Source organism: Tamandua tetradactyla, chromosome 17, assembly GCF_023851605.1.
Source record: "Tamandua tetradactyla isolate mTamTet1 chromosome 17, mTamTet1.pri, whole genome shotgun sequence".
Taxonomy (NCBI): Eukaryota; Metazoa; Chordata; class Mammalia; order Pilosa; family Myrmecophagidae; genus Tamandua; species Tamandua tetradactyla.
This window is the reverse complement of record NC_135343.1, coordinates 58685424-58700032: the sequence shown is the minus strand read 5'-3', so window position 1 is coordinate 58700032 and position 14609 is coordinate 58685424.

Genomic DNA, 14609 nt, shown 5'->3' with positions numbered 1-14609 from the left:
AAGAGTGGTTGTTAAACTGGATTAGGTGATGGCATGTCTCCACCCATTTGGGTAGGTCTTGATTAGTTTCTGAAGTCTTATACAAGAGGAAACATTTTGGAGAATGGGAGATTTGGAGAGAGCAGAGAATGCTGCAGTACCATGAAGCAGAGAGTCCATGAACCAGCGACCTTTGGAGATGAAGAAGGAAAACGCCTCCTGGCAAGCTTCATGAAACCGAAAGCCAGGAGAGAAAGGTAGAAGATGACGCTGTGTTGGCCATGTGCCCTTCCAGATGAGAGAGAAGCCCTGACTGTGTTTGCCATGCGCCTTCTCACTTGAGAGAGAAACTCTGAACTTCATTGGCCTTCTTGAACCAAGGTATCTTTCCCTGGATGCCTTTGATAGGACATTTCTATAGACTTGTTTTAATTGGGACATTTTCTTGGCCTTAGAATTGTAAACTAGCAACTTATTAAATTCCCCTTTTTAAAAGCAATTCTGTTTCTGGTATTTTGCATTCTGGCAGCTAGCAAACTAGAACACCTTGTTTCCTGAAGATGATTATATAATGATACAGCTTTTACAATGTGACTGTGTGATTGTGAAAACCTTGTATCTGATGCTTCTTTTATCTAGGGTATGGACAGATGAGTAAAAACATTTGTAAGAGATAAACAAATAATTGGGGGAACAAAGGTTAAAATAAATTGAGTAGATTGAAATACTAGTGGCCAATGAGAGGTAAGGGTAAGGGATAATGGTACCTATGAACTTTTTCCTTTTTCTTTTTTATTTCTTTTTCTGGAGAGATGCAAATGTTCAAAAAATGATCAGGGATGATGAATATACAACTTTGTAAAGATGTTGTGAGCTACTGATTATACGCCATGCATAGGAAGGTTTGTATGTTAAGAATGTTTGTATGTTCAGTTTTTTCAATAAAAATATTTTTAAAATAAAAAATAAAGTTTCAGTACTGAGAAATTTCAAACAGAGTTGAGAGGTTATCCTGGAGGTTACTCTTTTGCATTATATAGATATCCCTTTTTTGTTTATGGTATATTGAAGGGGCAGAGGGAAGTACCTGAAACTGCAGAGCTGTGTTCCAGTAGCCTTGATTCTTGGAGATGATTGTATACGATATAGCTTTTACAATATGACTGTGTGATTATGAAAACCTTGTGTCTGATGATTCTTTTACTCAGGATATGGACAAATGAGTAAAAAATATGGTTAAAAAATAAATAAATAATAGGAGGTTGAGGGGTAAAATAAATTGGGTAGACTGAAATACTAGTGGTCAATGAAAGGAAGGGGTGAGGGGTATGGGATGTATGAGTTTCTTCTTTTCTCTTTTTATTTCCTTTTCTGGAGTGATGCAAATGTTCTAAAAATGATCGTGGTGATGAATACACAATTATTACAGGGTACGGGGGGGGGAACAAAACAAAAACAAAAGACTGCATGTTAAAGAAATAGACTGATGGTAATGCAGAGCTAGAGAAGGATAGAAGATTTGAGAGGTGACTGCTAAGGGGTATGGGATTGCTCTTTTGGGAGTAATGAAAATGTTCTAAAATTGATTGCGGTGCTGAATGCACAACACTGCGAATATATTAAAAGTCAAGGTCTGTACACCTTGGATGGATTGTACAGTATGTGACTATATCTCAATAAAATGGCTTAAAGATAATGCATATAAACACATTGTAAGCACTATGCTTAGCACAGTAAATGTTAACTACCATTTTATTTTCACAACCATCTTATCATCATCATCATCATCATCCTCATCATCCAAGGACACACAACAGTGATGTAAAACAAAAGTCCTCTGTGTTAGGAGTCAGGAAAACCTTAGCAAAAAAAAAAAAAAAAAAACTACCTTTGGGTGGAGCATGGTGACTCAGCAGGCAGAGTTCTCACCTGCCATGCTGGAGACCCAGGTTCTATTCCTAGTGCCTGCCCATGCAAAAAACAAAAAACAAGAGCTACCTTTGGGGCTTAGCTGTGGGATCCTGGGCAAGAAAACCACTCTGACAGATATTGTTATCTGTCAAATGGGAATAGTAACATCTACACAGGACTGTTATAACGCTCAAGTCAGATAATGGATGTTGAAACACCTGGCAAATAGCAAAGCATTAAATGGCAAAATGTATAAGGGATTATAATTGTCATAAGCTATCCATTCTGGTACTGGCATTGTAGAAAGCTCTTCCTTTTCCTTTCTAAAATGATATCCTAAAATTGGTATCCTATACCATCCACCTTTCGGCCCTGGTTTCTGACTTTGAGGCTAGAACTCCTACGTGATAAGCTTCTTAGTAACTGAAGCTGCTAGTTATTTTTGCAGCTCCTCCAGGCCAATACAATCAACTCACCTAGCTGATGTGTTCTGAGTCCCCTTACCATCCTGGTCAGCTCTGTGGACATGCTTCAATTTATCAGCATCCACCCTAAAAGCATGACACCAGGTCATGCTCCAAGCTTGTTGAGAAGCAGTGTGCGCATGGACATGCTTCTTACGTAGGAATCTGGGGAGGTGGCAATTACCTCTCCAGGGCAAAGCAATGCTGGTGCCTGATCTGAGAAAGTCTCTCTCAGTTATGAGACTTAAACAAGTCTGATAAGGAGAGCTTATCATAAGGTTACAAAAACAGTCTTAATGGCAATTTCAGAAAAGCTGAACAATCAGAAATAGTAGGAACTGAGACTGCTGTGGAGATGTTGGTTATTTCATCTCTCAGGGACTAAATGGCCGTTTCTGTTTTTGCTTCTCCCAGCACATGTGTTCATCCTCCTTTAATTCTTAATTTCCTCTACCTATTCATACTGCTCATTGCTCCAAATGGTGGCTTTATACCAACTATACATGATTTTTCATTTCAATTGTTCAAAACTTAGCCAGTCCCTGTTTCCCAATTCAGCCAACATAACTGGCAAGCCTGTAAAGAGGTACCCAGGGATTGGATTTACTCTGTTCGGATCGGTCATGGCTTGCAGGACAGGTTCACTTGGGCAGGAACTCTATCAGAAGAAGGTGTGTGTATTCAAAGGACCTAAAAAATATATAATACAGCTCATTTAGGAATATCCATTTCAGTTTTGCTAAGGAGGAGCCCAATACCATGAGTAGTGTAAAAAGCTTACAATATTCTCCCTGACACCATACAAGAGGTATTGTGCAAAGTGGAATCATACATCATTGTATTTCTCCATTGTAAGAATATGGGAAGTTTCACTCCCATGTAGCTATAGATGAGATCATTTGCTCACTTTCAGAGAATCTGTGTGACTCTTCAGAGTTGAACTTTATCTTCCAGGATCAGGGAGGAGAAGGAACAACTCAACAGTTGAAATTACTTGGTGGATATAAGCTACAATGGCATTGCCATCTATCCCATCTTTGGGCCAAAATCATTGGATTTAACTGCTAATGACAAATTAAAATGGAGCAAATAAAGGCTGCTTGGGGATCCTATCTTGACTGAGTGCAGAGGCTGCCTCAGTAGAGGACTAGTACAGAAAGGGACTGAGGGTGGCATGTTCCTTCTCTGACTATTGCTAAAGCAGAGGGGCTTCTATCATCCATCATGGATGCAGCCACACTTCTCTGCTACATTTGAAATAGAATGAATGGCAGGCCACATGGGAACAGTAGCAACGCATCCCCTTCCCAGCTGAGGAGGTGTCAGAAGAGGCCTTGTGGAGAACCTGCAACAAAGTGGGGCCGTTCTTTTTCCACCAGGGTGATATGAGAGGAGGCTTGATAAAGCAAGATGTAAATACAATCCAGAGCGTAAACAGTCAAAATGTCCAGGATACAACTGAAAATCATACATTACATCAGGAACCAGGAAAACCTCAACTTCAGTAAGAAAAGACAGCAGATACCAACACCAAGATGACACAGATATTAGAATTATCCGACAAGAATTTTAAAGCAGCCATGATGAAAATGCATCAGCAATCAACTATGAACATGCTTGAAACAAAATGAAAAAATAGAGTAAAAAAATAAGTAGAAGATGTAGCAAAATTCCAAATGGATATTTTAGAACTGAAAAATACAGTAAATAAAGTGAAAAAAAAAAAACTGGATTCAACAGCAGAGTGGAAAGGACAAAGAAAATAATTAGTGAACTTGAAAATAGACCAATATAAAGTACCCTTACTACAGAACAGAGAGAAAATAAGGGGTTGAGGAGGGGAGGGCAGAGAGCAGAACCACAGGGATTTGTAGACTATAGCAAAAAAAATTCTAATTTAGTGTGATTGAAATCCAAGACGGAGGGACTGACAAAGTACTTGGAAAAATAATGCCTGAAAATTTCCCAACTTTGGCAAAAGACTAAACCTTTAGATTCAAGAAGGTGAGTGAACCCCAAACAGGATAAACCTAAAGAAGTTCATGACAAGACACATCAGAACCTAAATTCAGAAAACTAAAGACAAAGTAAACATCTTGAAAGCCATAAGAGAGAAGAGACATCTTCCCTGTATGAGACAAACAATTCTACCACAGTAAATTTCTCATCAGAAGCCATGGAGGTGAGAAGAAAGTGATAAGACATTTTTCAAGTGCTAAAAGAAAAGAATTGTCAACCTTGAATCCTATATCCAGTGAAGTTATTATTCAGGTATGAAGGGGAAATAAAGACATTCTCAAATGAATGAAAACTAAGAGAATTTGTTGTTGTGTTGACCACTCTAAAAGAATGACCAAAAGAAGTTCTTGAAATAAAAGGTACATTAGGAAGGAGAAAGAACAAAAAGAGCAAATTATGGGTAAATACAATTGACTTTCTTCCTCCTCTTGAATTTCCTAAATGATGTTTGATAGTCAAATTAAAAAGTATAACCTTATCTGCTCTGGATTTCAAGAGCAAATATTTAAGACTATTAGGTTATAAATGGGGGAGGGAAAAGGCCTTAATGGGAGGTAATTTTTCAGCACTTTATTTGAACTGGTAAAATGTAGACACTGAAAGATTTTTGTGGTGTTTGAAATAGTTTTGTACCTTATTGCAGTGGTGGTTACAGGAATCTACATACGTAATAAAATGGCATAAACTGTACACACATATTGCACCGATTTCTTGGTTTTGATAATGTTCTATAGTTACACAAGATGTAACCACTGGATAAAGGGCACATGGGACCTCTCTGTACTATCTTTGCAACTTCCTGTTAAATCTATAATTATTTCAAAATAAAACATTTAAAAAACACAAAAAACTTTGCTATACTCTTTCTCATCCGCTCATGGCAGCGCTAGATGACTGTCTGGGGTAAAGGATTATATCCTAGGGTACCAGAGTGATTGAGATACAGAGAGAGAGAGCAACTCAATATGACTGAGTGAATTTCTAAGATCCAGCCCCAGGTTTGTAAGTTTGTGCTCTAGGTTAGGAGTTTCCCAACTGATAAAGAGCCCACAATCCTGTCTCTCTTTTTGACAATTATTTTATCCTCAGCACTGGCTGGCACTTGTGTAACCAGAATAAGCAAGAGAATCAAGACTTTAGGTATGAAATCCTGAGAACTTTTGGTCTAAAGCAGAAAATTCCAAATGCCAGAGACTGCATGAGATCAACTGGAGAGCTTTTTAAAAATGCATATTTTTGAGAAGCTTCACTTAGAGGATTCTGATTTCTTAGCTCCTGAATGAATATGACTCAGCCAAGACTGCAGTGATTCCTAGTAGTTCCAGTCGCTGCTCTGTCTCAGACTTATGGCATTAAGAGATATAGGTAAAAGAAGTGTAACAAATAAGGTAAAAAGATGTGTAAAGGGTGGGCCATGGTGGCTCAGCGGACAGAGTTCTTGCCTCCCATACTGGAGACCTGGTTAGATTCCCGGTGCCTGCCCATGCAAAAATATATGTGTGTGTGTGTGTATGTGTAAAAAGTAACATACCAGTGGCTGAGAGAGTGCAAATAGAGGTGAGAGGCTACTCTGGAGGCTACACTTATGCAAGCTTCAGTTAGACATTGCTACCTATCATAGTTTTCCAAACCCCAACCAAAACCATTCCTGCCAACCCTAAAGAGCAGCTAGGGCATTATACGGGATTCTGTAAAGGTTCCATGCACTACGATTACTCTCCAGGAACATACAAACTCCAGATAGGTCCCTAGACCACATAAGTCCTGGACAGCCTGTCCAGAACATCAGTTAGGTCCATCCCCCTATTTCATATTATTGACAGCCACTTCTGTGCTAGTTTGAATCTGTTGTGTACCCCAGAAAAGCCAAATTATTTCATCCTCATTCAATATTGCTGGGTGGGCCTTTCTGATTGCTTCTATGGAGATGTGACCCACCCAATTGTGGGTGGTAACCTTTGATTAAATGATTTCCATGGACAGGTGTCTCCACCCATTCAAGGTGGGCTTGCTTACTGGAGCCCTTTAAGAGGGAAGCATTTTGGAAAAAGCTTTAGAGCCATCAGAACCAACAGAGACAACAGAATGGAAAGAACTCACAGGGAGACATTGAAGATTTCTGGAGAGAAGAAGACTAGCTGATGTCGCCACGTGCCTTTCCAGCTGAAAGAGAAACCCTGAACATCATTGGACTTCTTGAACCAAGGTATCTTTCCCTGGATGCTTTAGTTAGTACATTTTCATAGCCTTGCCTATTTAGACATTTTTACAGCCATAGAACTGTAAACTTGCAACTTACTAAATTCCCCTTTTAAAAAGTCATTCCATTTCTGGCATATCACATTCCAGCAGCTTACAAACTAAAACACCTTCTAACATGAAAAGTTAGAATAGTCATAGCCCAAATACCCCTAAAGAGTGGGAGAGAGATCAAAGTAGATGGTAGAGTTATACAGAAAAGTTAGGGTTTAACAAATGAATACAATTTCTGAATCATTATATTGATCTTTCTTTTAATCTCCAGTGTTTTAGAGCAGCTAGTAGTAAAAACCTAAAATTGTTGAATTGTAACCCATACCAAACTCTGAAATCTGCTCTACCATTAATTGTTGCAGTGTGCTTGAAATTTATTGCTTTTGTATATATGTTACTTTTCACAAAAAAGAAAAAAGTCTATTGTGATGATAAATGCACAGCTATATGATGATACTCATTGATTGTACATTTTGAAAGATTACATTGTATGTGAATATATAATACATATCAATAAAACTGCATTAAAATAAAAATAATTTTAAAAAATATCAGCAAAATTTCCCATTAAGAGAAAATTTATTAGATAGCACCATACTGTGCAAAAAAAAAAAAGAAAAAGAAATAAGGTGGCCTGACAACATGGGAGATAATTCCTAGGGTTGAGCTTGGTCCTGGCACCATGGGATCAACAACGCCTTCTGGACCAAGGTGGGGAAAATAAATGTAGCAGACTTCAAGAGGTTATTCTGGAGGCTGCTCATATGCAAGCTTCAGCCAGATATTGCTAAACGCCATGGTTTGCCATACCCCAACTAACATCATTTCTGTTAACCCTAAAGAACAGCTAGGGCCTTAACTGAGACCCTACAAAAGTTTCATGCACTAAGTTTACTTCTCTGAAACCTATAACCTCTAGAGAGTTCCTAGGCCAGATAAGTCCTGAAACCCAGAGGGGCCAGCCTCTCCAAGAACATCAACTAATTCCATTCAACTAGTCTGTATTGTTGACACCTGTACTGGTTTGAAAAGACGTATGTACCCTAGAAAAGCGAATCAAGAATGATTGTTAAGCTGGATTAGGTGGAGGCATGTCTCCACCCATTCGGGTGGGTCTTGATTAGTTTATTGAAATCCTATAAAAGAGGAAACATTTTTGAGAAAGTGAGAGATTCTGAGAGAGCAGAACAGCGCAGCCACAAGAAGTAGAGTCCCCCAGCCAGCGACCTTGGAGATGAAGAAGGAAAATGCCTTCCGGGGAGCTTCATGAAACCGGAAGCCAGGAGAGAAAGCTAGCAGATGTTCACCATGTGACTTTCCAGATGCGAGAGAAACCCTGACCATGTTCACCATGTGCCCTTACACTTGAGAGAGAAACCCTGAGCTTCATCAGCCTTCCTGAACCAAGGTATCTTTCCCTGGATGCCTTTGATTGGACATTTCTATAGACTTGTTTAATTGGGACACTTTCTTGGCCTTAGAACTATATACTAGCAACTAATTAAATTCCTCTTTTAAAAGCCATTCTGTTCCTGGTATATTGCATTCCAGCAGCTAGCAAATTAGAACACCCCTTTTCAACATGGAAAAAATTGTAATTACTTCTATGGTGTGAGAAATACTCCTATAGACTGAGAGTAGGGTCAAAGGAGAAGGAGGAGTTATAACAAAGAAGATAGGATTTAACAAACAAGTATAACTGCCAAGTCACTATAATAATATTTCCTTTAGCTCTAAGTGTTTTGGAGCAGCTAGAAGGAAAAACCTGAAAATGTGAGATGATAACCCATAGTAAACGTCGAAATTTGTTCTAGTAACCATTTGTTAAAATACACTTTGAAAATTATTGCTTTTTTGTATATATGTTTTGTTTCATGATAAAAAAAACATTGAAAAAAGATATAGGTGACAATACTGCTCCATTCTGAATATATGACCTAGGGCATGTCATTTCTCTCTGTTTTGATTCTCTTGTGTTTTTTGTTTTGTTTTGTTTTTTTGTTTTTCTACGACAGGCAGGTTTTGCTTTCCTAGTTTTGTCTAGTTTTCAGAATAAAATGGAATGCAAGATAAACTTGGAGTTAATAAAATGTGTGGCCCTTACTGCTTTGTGTTCACCATCTCCCATTTGTTTGACAACTGTGGGTTTAGCAGCTTCTTTCTGGGGGGCTGAATTCTGCTGGCAGAGAAGAAAGAGAGATGGATGTTTTCCCCTGTACCGAATCTGTGCTCTTCGAAGTCTATTATTGCCTCCAACAATGAGAACAAATTGATTGCAAAATCTAGAATACCACCTGTGCCAAATCCTGGTAAGTGACATCCAAGAAGCTTCTAGTAATTCTGGGAGAAAATTGAACTGTGAAATCTGGGGATGCTGTCATAAGTGGGACTGCAACTGGGCTGGACAGATCCCCCATACTGGCTTATGGCTTCAGGGCACAGTGTGCTCTCAGCTTCTCAGGAGGACCAGCTTGTACGCTCCTGCTTTATCTTTTTAAATTGAGGTGATGTTATTCAATAGCTTGATAAATTAAATGCTTACTTGGTTTTATTTCACTTTTAGGAAGATCTAAAACTTTTGGTCATCTATTTCACTCAGAGGCAATACTTAATCATCAGGAATCACAGGGTGCAAGTTCTCTTAGAGGGCAGGTATAGGGAAGGGGCCTCAATAATCTAGAGAGAAAAAAGCAAAACACCAGAAGTGAAGGAGGATGGTGGACTTTCGAGGTGATGGATACTTGAACTAGCATTCTAGCATCACTGTGTCACTGCTCAGAGGGTGAGCAAAGGCTCAGCCGTGCTGCCTGAGTGTGAGGCTTCTGCAGCCTGAACATCTGCCATCTCTGACTCTGACAGAGTGAGAAAACCAAATGGGACTCCCTGCCCCCTTAAGATGTTATAAGCATCAAGAGACACAAATTGGGGACAGAGGAGATATACCTGGAGGAGATACACCAGAACTTGTGACCTCCTTATTGTTACCAGCAAATGGGGAATAAGCAGAGGCATATGACTTGCTCCTTGAGACCCACTAAATGCGAAGGAGGAATCTGAGACTCAGAGAAATTAAGTGATTTTTCCCAAGGTGACTCTGCCAGCAAGTGTTGGAGCAGAAATTTGAGCCCCAGACTGATGATGAATTCCATGTATATTCTTTACCACATTTTAGGGAGCTGTGTCCCTTTCACTGGCACTAGATGGGAATTCAGACGATATTTTCATTTGTTTTTCAATATAGATCTTTCACATTCACCATTTCATCTTTCTCTTTAGGCTAAATTCAGAGAGAATTGTTAAGAAGAAGTACCATGTTTGTTGTTCAGAAACATTTAAATATCTTAGTCTAAAATTATGGAGTGAGAATAAGCAGGAATATGGGGGTTGGAGTATGATCTGCAGCAGGACACAGAGCCCAGAGTATGGAGCCATTTCCCTCCCTGTGCCTGTCTTTGGAATGCCTGCTGTCAATGGCACCTGCACCTACAACCACACATAAGTCTTTCCAATCAGTTAACCTGATGCGTTTTGTAGAGTGACCAAGAAAGAGGCATTCTCTTAGTGCAGGGCTTGTTGGAATTGTGAGGATGTAAGCCTGGAGTGGGACAATCCCTTGTGACTTATTTGAGCAGCTGATCCAGCTGTACATGAAGGATATGCCCTAGATTTTTCAACCAAATGAGCCAATGATAATAATGATCAACATTTACTGAGTGTTGTTATCTACTAGTCTCTCTTTTGTTTTTCATGGATTATCTCATTTAATCCCAACAAAGATTCCTCATGGTAAGTACTATTACTCATCCTATTTACACACAAGGAAACTGGCACAGAGATTGTCAGGTGAGATATAAAACTGGCAAATGCCCTACAGGTTATAAAACCATAACTTTTGGGATTTTTTTTTCTGCATGGAAACAATTTGGATGTCTGAGGGACAAAAATCTATACATTAACATATAACTTCATACAGTCCATATCTTAACAACATCCTTTCATCTATAATAAAACCAAATCTAAAAAAAAAAAAGAGAGAGAAAAAACCCTACTGACTGATCTTTCTGGTTATAAAAGTAAGGTATTAACCTGGTAGGAAACTTGGAAAATATTGAAAAGTATAAATGGAAAAGTAAAAATTATCCATGAAATTTACAATGGACAAGTGTATTACATTAATATTATATGTGAAAACAAGTCAAATCAGGCTTCATTCTTCCAGAGAATGGAAATAACACTTTGATGGGCTTATTAGGCAATAGTACAGCATGGCATTGAAAGGACAAGCAGTCATTCTTTTGGGTCCAAACAGATATTTTCAACTCTGTCAAGTAGTATTGCTCTTTAAAACCCAACGCTATTTCACATATACATGGTACAGATGGATGAGGGAGCCTGCGCCAGAGCATCTTCAACTGATGGCCTTTGGACTTGTTTTGCATGGAGTCCTTTCTCTTCTGAGAACATAGGTCATTTTCCTCCATCTTGGTGTTCTTTCTCAGACCATAACCAGGTTGCTATGATCTCTCTTCTTTCCTTCCAATGGGCTCTAGGACTCTGCTTTTATCTCCTTTTAGTACTAACTCTTGGGATTCTTGCTTGCCCCCTCTCCAGTAGGCTACAGAGTAGGACACAATGTCTTCAGCTGTACTCCCAGATATCAGAAATCTCCTGGTATTTTGGTTTTCCATCTGTTAGAAAAAAATAATAAGCAGAGAGAAAGAGAGAGAGCAAGATAGAGCACATCTAGAAGATGTACTTCTGATGAAGAAGAAAACTGAGAAAGTTTGGGTGGGGGTGGAAAACAGCCATCCAGGCTATAATTCTAGGAATTCTCAACATTAATCACTAGTTTTATGTGGAGAACTGGTAATCTGTTAAAATGCAAACAAGCAATTTGGGAGGACTATCTATTAAACTAGGCCAAAACGAGAGGGAATCTTGTTCCAGAAGACAGCATTGCCTTGAGAAAGAGAGCAAAAGGCTGCAAAAGTTCTTAGAAGCAGTGGGAGTTTATTGCACCTGAGGTGAACAGCATGAGAGCTATTTAGGGGAAAAGAAAGAAATGAACTTTCAGGGAAACGAGAGGGTCACTGAATGAGGAAAGAGAAACATCCAAACCAAGCCGTCTTCTTTACAGTTTTGCTGAGAACTGATCCTTGCTTTCTTACCAGATTTTCTCCTGGGAGAGGCATCTTGTGGATACTGGAATGTACCACCCAGAACTCCTTCAATGAAGGACATGATGCTCTCTTGCTGGTTGAGAGCTGTTTTGGTTTGTTAAAGCTGCTAAAATGCAATATACCAGAAATGGATTGGCTTTTTTACAAAAAGGATTTATTAAGTTACAAGTTTACAGTTCTAAGGCCATGAAAATGACCAAATTAAGGCATCAAGAGGAAAATACTTTCTTTGGGGAAAGGCTCTGACATCCTGGGTTCCTCTGTCACATGGGAAGGCATATGGTGACATCTGCTGGTCCTTCTCTCCCAAATGCCTCTGGGCTTCTGTAGGTCCTTGTTTGTTTCTCCTGGAACATTTCTGTTTCTCTCTGAGCTCTGTATTGGCTCTCTCCAAAATGTCTCTGGATGTTTCTTTTCTCTCTCCAAATGTCTCTGGGCTCTCTCAGGCTTTTACTATATTTTTATCCTCTCACAAAGGATCCCTTTGTGGAGTAAGACCCACTTTGAACTGCTGAGTCACATCTCCACGGAAACAACTTAATCAAAAGGTTGCTCCCCGAATAGCTCTGCACTCACAAGAATGGATTAGAAGAAAATGGCTTTTCTGGGATACATAACAGTTTCAAACCAGCACAAGAGCCTTCAGCTGTCTACCATGCCATCCTCTTCAGGAATTGTCTAGATGGAGAGATACCTCATCCACGATCTTGCCGCTTCCTGGGGCTGCTCATATTGGTGATCCATGCAGATGTATAAAGGCCTGATCACCTTCCTCCAATTCAAGGCAATTCTGAAGGACATTGACCATGGCTATTGTTGGGCTGGCATTGCAACTGGAACTCTACCTCTCTGCCCATGCCAGTTTGAATCTGTGGTGGACCCCAGAAAAGTCATGTCCTTTAATCCTCATTCAGTATCGCTGGGTGGGAGCATTTTGATTGTTCCCCTGGAGATGTGACCCACCCAATTGTGGGTGGTAACTTTTGATCAGCTAGCTTCCATGGAGTTGTGACTCCACCCATTAATCCTTTAAAAGAGGAAACATGTTGGAGAGAGTCCCTTTTTAGAATCACAAGAAAACCACAGCAGAGCCGATCAGAGCCACGAGGCCAAGAGAACCACAGAGTTCATCAGCCAGCAAACTTTGGAGATGAAGAAGGAGAATGCCCCTTCAGTGGGGGCTTCATAAAACAGGAAGCCAGGATGAGAAAGCTAGCAGACTGTAGCCATGTTCGCCATGTGCCTTCCCAGTTGAGAAAGAAACGCTGAACCCACCAGCCATTCTTGAGTGAAGGTACCCTCTTCTTGGTGTCTTAATTTGTACATTTTTATAGCCTTGCTTTAGTTGGGACATTTTCTCGGCCTTAGAGCTGTAAACAAGCAACTTATTAAATTCCCATTTTTAAAGGCCTCTCTGTTTCTGGTATATTGTATTCTGGTGGCTAGCAAACTAGAACACTGCCCAAGGAGGTTCTCTCCACTTCCCTTCAACAGGAGTTGGTCCTCAGGGTAAGCCTGTACCAGCTATTCAGAGTTTGCTTCCCAGGGAACCAAATCTGCAAAAGAGTTCAAGTAGAGGGAAAACAAATTATATTGGAAACCTCTCCTTCTAGAGGAGAGGTCAGAACTTCTGACGTTCCTACAAGGGTCCAGATGAAACCCCCCTTTCAGAGGTGCTGAGTAGCTCAATCATTCTGTGACCTGTAATAGGCTTTGAGGAGGGGCCCATAAGTGCATTTCAAAAACGTTCTTGTCTTCCTTCTTTAGGAAAGACAGCAGAGCTAGCAGTGCCAGTCCCTGAAAGGGGAGAGGATAGAGCCTGCTTCTGCCCAAATCAGCCAGAGATATCACTGATTCTTTCTGAGAGTTGTGTGATGTGCGATTCTATCTCTCTCTAAAACTCATGAAAATGAGCCCTTGCCTTTCTCACTGATCTCTCCTTCTGGTTCTCCAAAGGCTGAAGCTTTGTCTAGGGTTAAATGTTTCTGATTTGTTTTGTGCCATTTTTCATAAATAAGACTAAGGATAGAAGCTCCCTAATTCTCTATGTTTGCTTTAAGAAGGGATTAGAGATGCTTGCAGTGAAGGCTGAAGGCTTAAGCTGGTGCCCCAGCTTCTCTAGACTCTAAGTTTATCTTCAAGTGTGCTTGTCTCACTGGGGATGAAGCAGCTGTTTTTTTGTTTAGAAAGTAGTTTTTTTTTCCCCAAGAAAGAAGCTGATACAACTGGGTCTAGAGAAGGTTCTTCTTGTTCCATTTCAGAGTTGCAAAGTGTGATTGCCTGGGTGAATAAACACAAAATGTTGGCACATCTAGGCTGTAGCAGGAAGATAATTTGTAATATTAACTGATGCTTTTCTTTTTGACATTTCCTTCTATTTTTGTCCTTTTCCTAACTGAAACTTTTGGTTTGACATTCTGGATCCATTGTCCCAGGAAGAAATGTGTGTCTCACAATGTGAAGAACTGAAATAACTTAGATTTAGGATAAAAACATGAGTTAATGTCTCCAAAACTAGAAAAGGATCCTCAGGCTAAGAAAGAAGGGGACAAACTAGGAGAGTACAGGTGTTGACAGATACAGAGCTAAAGGAGCACTGGGCCCTACTTCCAGCCACCCCTCACCCCATGCCACCAGGGAGAGGGTGAGGGAGAGAAAGAGAAAGAGCAGACTGGTGGCAAGACCCAGTTAAATGGTCCTGGGGATGTTTATATGTGGCCCGGCCTGGCACCAGAGAGGCAGAATGGTCCTCAAGCGCCTCAGAAGATCCCAGAGGATAGAACTAGACCAAGAAGGTATTGCC